This window comes from Oncorhynchus kisutch, linkage group LG26, assembly GCF_002021735.2.
Source record: "Oncorhynchus kisutch isolate 150728-3 linkage group LG26, Okis_V2, whole genome shotgun sequence".
Lineage (NCBI taxonomy): Eukaryota > Metazoa > Chordata > Actinopteri > Salmoniformes > Salmonidae > Oncorhynchus > Oncorhynchus kisutch.
The window spans coordinates 41,191,567-41,197,566 of NC_034199.2; the positions used below are offsets into that span (position 1 = coordinate 41,191,567).

Below are 6,000 nucleotides of genomic sequence, written 5' to 3' on the forward strand. Positions count from 1 at the left end.
GGGGGGGGGGGGGGGGTTAAGCTATTGTAATGGGAAGAGAACGAGTGATGTAGAAATACGCCAAGTCATCCTCAATCAAAGGCATGTTGATAAACTGCAGATATTTACCCTTTGTCTATGGTGACATGATAATTAGGAATGACAGGCTACGCAGTTGTTCTACATTAAGAATGAAAGATCTCACTGTTTCTTTGGGTATAAATATTAATAAAAATGTGTGCAATGGTAGATTGTCCTTATGTTACTTGGGTGGGGGGGGTTACATCATGTGTGCAATGGTAGATTGTCCTTATGTTACTTGGGCGGGGGGGTTACATCATGTGTGCAATGGTAGATTGTCCTTATGTTACCTCGGGGGGTGGGGGGGGGGGGGGTTGAACAGTTTGAACAGCCTTACCATCAGAAAAATAGAGGAAATACAATACATGAATCTCCGGTACGTATACCTATACCAAATCTATATGTATTATAGGGTTAAATAAATAAACATCTAGGATTTTGTATTCTAGCATAAATCAAATCAAATCGCATGTATTTCTATAGCCCTTCTTACATCAGCTGATATCTCAAAGTGCTGTACAGAAACCCAGCCTAAAATCCCAAACAACAAGCAATGCAGGTGTAGAAGCACGGTGGTTAGGAAAAACTCCCTAGAAAGGCCAAAACCTAGGAAGAAACCTAGAGAGGAACCAGGCTATGTGGGGTGGCCAGTCCTCTTCTGGCTGTGCCGGGTGGAGATTATAACAGAACTTGGCCAAGATGTTCAAATGTTCATAAATGACCAGCATGGTCAAATAATAATAATCACAGTAGTTGTCGAGGGTGCAGCAAGTCAGCACTTCAGGAGTAACTGTCAGTTGGCTTTTCATAGCCGATCATTAAGAATATCTCTACCGCTCCTGCTGTCTCTAGAGAGTTGAAAACAGCAGGTCTGGGACAAGTAGCACGTCCGGTGATCAGGTCAGGGTTCCATAGCCGTAGGCAGAACAGTTGAGACTGGAGCAGCTGCACGGCCAGGTGGACTGGGGACAGCAAGGAGTCATCATGCCAGGTAGTCCATGCCCTAGGCATGGTCCTAGGGCTCAGGTCCTCCGAGAGAGAGAAAAAAAGAGAGAATTAGAGAGAGCATACTTAAATTCACACAAGACAGGAGAAGTACTCCAGATATAACAAACTGACCCTAGCCCCTCAACACATAAACTACTGCATCATAAATACTGGAGGCTGAGACAGGAGGGGTCAGGAGATACTGTGGCGCCATTTGATGATACCCCCGGAGAGGGACAAACAGGAACCCCACCCACTTTGCCAAAGCACAGCCCCCACACCAATAGAGGGATATCTTCAACCACCAACTTACCATCCTGAGACAAGGCCGAGTATAGCCCACAAAGATCTCCGCCACGGCACAACCCAGACAGGAAGATCACGACAGTGACTCAACCCACTCAAGTGAAGCACCCCTCCTAGGGACGGCATGAAAGAGCACCAGTAAGCCAGTGACTCAGCCCCTGTAAAAGGGTTAGAGGCAGAGAATCCCAGTGGAGAGAGGGGAAGCGGCCAGGCAGAGACAGCAAGGGCGGTTCGTTGCTCCAGAGCCTTTCCCTTCACCTTCACACTCCTGGGCCAGACTACACTCAATCATATGACCCAATGAAGAGATGAGTCTTCAGTACAGACTTAAAGGTTGAGACCGAGTCTGCGTCTCTCACATGGGTAGGCAGACCGTTCCATAAAAAATGGAGCTCTATAGGAGAAAGCCCTGCCTCCAACTGTTTGCTTAGAAATTCTAGGGACAATTAGGAGGCCTGAATCTTGTGACCGTAGCGTGTAGGTATGTACGGCAGGACCAAATTGGAAAGATAGGTAGGAGCAAGCCCATGTAATGTAGTTTTTTTTGTAGGTTAGCAGTAAAACCTTGAAATCAGCCCTTGCCTTAACAGGAAGCTAGTGTAGGGAGACTAGCACTGGAATCATATGATCACATTTTTTGGTTCTAGTTAGGATTCTAGCAGACGTATTTAGCACTAACTGAAGTTTATTTAGTGCTTTATCCGGGTAGACGGAAAGTAGAGCATTGTAGTAGTCTAACCTAGAAGTTCAAAAAAGCATGGATTCATTTTTCTGCATCATTTTTGGATAGAAAGTTTCAGATTTTTGCAATGTTACGTAGATGGAATCTTGATATGTTTGTCAAAAGAAAGATCAGGGTCCAGAGTAATTCCGAGGTCCTTCACAGTTTTATTTGAGACGACTGTACAACCATCAAGATTAATTGTCAGATTCAACAGAAGATCTCTTTGTTTCTTGGGACCTAGAACAAGCATCTCTGTTTTGTCTGAGTTTAAAAGCTGAAAGTTTGCAGCCATCCACTACCTTATGTCTGAAACACAGGCTTCTAGCGAGGGCAATTTTGGGGCTTCACCATGTTTCATTGAAATGTACAGGTGTGTGTCATCCGCAGTGAAAGTTAACATGATGTTTTCGAATGACATCCCCAAGAGGTAAATGAGATTTGCAATATGTAACAAAAACAGAATAGCATTACACAGAGATATATTACACAGTGATGGATGAGTAGATTAAGTAATGCAGAATACCTGTGGTTGCTTTGAATCAATAGCCGTGAATGATGGGGTTGTAGTCGGTTATCTATTAGCTAGAAAACAGGCCAATTCCAGTGACTGGTGCAGATGCAGCAGCCATAATCTGTTTACCTTTGTTCCACCCCGAGGCACTGCAGTGCGAAACAGATGTTAGAAGATGTTATGAGCCAGGTTCCATGTGACATAAAAGAGTGACATTTTAGCCGCTAAAACCCAATCCACACAGGAACACTATAATGACATTGTGGATATGCAGAGACCTAGAGCGCCCTCTAGTTTGAACTCTTTTAATGATTCAACACCTTACCTAACATGATCTTGGCAACAGGGGCGGCAGGGTAGCCTAGTGGTTAGAGCAACAGGGGCGGCAGGGTAGCCTAGTGGTTAGAGCATTGGACTAGTAACTGAAAGGTCGCAAGTTCAAATCCCTGAGCTGACAAGGTACAAAATCTGTCGTTCTGCACCTGAACAGGCAGTTAACCCACTGTTCCTAGGCCATCATTGAAAATAAGAATTTGTTCTTAACTGACTTAACTGACTGCCTAGTAAAAAATTAAAAAAAAATATCCAGTGGGAACGCATTCTAGTCATACTGTAACTAACCATCCTCTTACATGAACTCCTGCTCCCTCTGATGCATTACCTGTCTAAGGAGCTGTTTTTTTTGCACTCAAGGCGACCTGGAGCATTACAGCAACTCTCTCTGGGTCAAATAATGAACAACCCTAAACTATGAAATAACCTGCTAGTCTCTTTACGAAGAGGACCTGAGAGAAAACAGCCGGCCTGTAAAGAGCAGCTATCGCCCCCTCCATTCCCCTTCCCGCCCTCTACTCTCATATCCTACTCTCTTCCTTTCTCTTCCTGCCTTCAAAACTCTCAACGTTCCCAAGAGCTCCCACCTTTATTCCTGCGGTTTGTTTCCTTCTGCGGACTTACCTAACATGATCTTGGCAACGGACCACGGCCAATAATCCCTGGTGTGGGAGAGAGGTGGTGGGTGTACTCTACGTCTTCTCCACTCCTCTTCCACTTCTTCCACTTCTGCCCTGCTTAAACTTACACACAACATTATTAACGTTGACGTTTGGATGAGTTTACATATGTTATGTTTTTTCTCTTCTGTTTAGCAATTTCCGAACACATTCTCCAACATATAAAATGTAAATAATTGGTTCTATTTGTTTGATTGGGCTAGCTTTCAGAGTGTAAAATTTGGTATGGCAATACAGTGCTGGGTGTCAATGTAAAAAGACAAACATCACATATTTGGGGGAAACCTTATTTGCGCTATTCTCTGGCAACAGAGAACAAATACATGTTTTTGCTATCTAGACTGGAGGTAAAGTGGTCTTTACAACTGAATTAAACATGTGCACCTCAGAAAACACCAATTTGTTGGCATATTGATGGAGATTTAGGGATTTATGAAAGGTCTCTTATTCCTAAATTATTTTCTATATCTTTCTGTGTAAATTCTGCCCTGCATTAGGCATCAGACGATGCTTGGAAACTACTTGGCCCGACAAGGTGGGGGATTGGCAACAGAGGCTTATGCTCGTTAATCAGTCTTACAAAAACGCAATCTCCGAACAGATGTTTCTCCTTCTTTTCTTTTTTTTCCTCGCTGGCAGCTGCAAAGCTGTTTTAGGATGAGTGAGATTGGGAACAGGACACCACCTGTGTCTGCGATGTTTTCGCGCGCAGCCATACAGGACCCCGTGGCTGGGAGCATCTGAGCTAATCTGTTGGAGACAAGAGAAGCAGAGGCACAGTGTGTTATTTTCAGATTGCCCTCAGTCCAGGAGGTGCTTTGTGCTCTCCCTTAATTGAACAGCATGTCCAGGCAAGACAACATGAAGGGAGTTGGTTTCTGGTAATCCTTAGGAAATTCTGTAAGACCTACAATCTTAGAAAAAAGGTGCTATCTAGAACCTTAAAGGGTGCTTCGGCTGTCCCAATAGGAGAACACTTTGAGGAACCCTTTTTGGTTTCAGGTAATGTAGAACCCTCTGTGGAAAGGGTTGGAACTGAAAATAGTTATTCTATGGGAACAGCCGAAGAATGGTTTTTGAACCCTTTTTCCAAGAGTGTACAATAGGCCACATGGAGGGGCGGACACTGGTTAGCTGAAATATACAAGAGGACTTCTCTATCAGTAAAGTGGCAGTTTCTCTCACGACAGCCACCTTACTATAAACTCTTAGAAAAAAGGGTTCCAAAGGGTTCTTTGGCTGTTCCCATAGAAGAAACCTTTTTTGGTTCCAAGTAGAACCTTCTGTGGAAAGGGTTCTACATGGAACTCAAAAGAGTTATACCTGGAACCAAAAGGGTTCTACCTGAATCCAAAAAGGGTTCTTCAAAGTGTTCTCTTATGGGGACAGCCGAAGAACCCTTTTAGGTTCTAGACAGCACCTTTTTTCTAAGAGTGTACCACTCCAGTGCCTCTTAGCTTAACCCTCAGCTTAACCATTCATCATATAAAGGACTATCTGTTGTTTAGCTCCGATAGTCATCTGGATATTATGAGCAGCTATTTGATCATGCTTGGCTAATCATTTAGCTCAGGCCATGGGGATATGGGCCTAATGCATTCAGTTTACAACTGACCAGGTATCCCCTTTCCCTTTAAAGCCTCTCTGTCGGTCTTTGACAAAACAAACTCTAGCTGCTCTGCTCTCTCTGCAGTTTGGCATTTATTGTCTGTGCCTGTTATATTCCAGGGACTAGAACCGTTCAAACTGAACACCCAAACCTCTGGACTGATACTGTGTTGGTTGTTATCTAACTTCACAGGCTTTATTCAACATCCCAAATCCTTTATAGTTTTTTTCTTCTCCTTAGCAACAGTTCATTGTTTCAGGGACTACTAACATCACCATACACAGTGGACCTGTAGAGTCCAACCCAACCTCAGAATGAAGGATGTTAAAATGTTGAATTTCCTATAAAAGCAGTATTTAACAGCAATATTTTTTTAAGGCCCAGAGATACTCTTGGAGTCTCAATAAGGGAAAGGATTCCGTCATCAAAAGACCTTTGATATGTTTTGTTAAACTAGAGGTGAACAGCAAATATCGGTTTTAGAGGCATTACTGACATTTCCTTGAAATTGGATAATTGTACCCTGCCTATGCAAAGCATTCAAAGGAGGCCACACAATTTGGCATGAAAGATATATTTTTTGGTGAGGATTAAATTATATGTTGTCGATGGAAGCATTTGTGCTATAATTTTGTGTCTCCCTTTCTTGAGACGTATAATTTTATACTGGATGTACTCTGTGCCAGCAAATGCATAATTTTACATTGTTGCTATGTGCTAGAGGATGGTGATTATCAATGTAGGATGATGGTTAGCTTAGCCTGAAGGTTGAACAAATATCACTTCTGTG

At 43.1% G+C, this 6,000-nt stretch overlaps 1 long non-coding RNA gene across 1 annotated transcript; it reads right to left on the reverse strand.

The window, feature by feature from the left end:
* Positions 1–1,360: 1,360 nt before the first annotated feature.
* Positions 1,361–4,868, reverse strand: LOC116357700 (uncharacterized). Its single transcript, XR_004205618.1, has 3 exons — positions 3,546–4,868; positions 2,601–2,737; positions 1,361–1,466 (listed from the first exon to the last, which is right to left on the reverse strand). It is a non-coding gene; the product is annotated as an uncharacterized LOC116357700 (long non-coding RNA).
* Between the last annotated feature and the right edge of the window lie 1,132 nt (positions 4,869–6,000).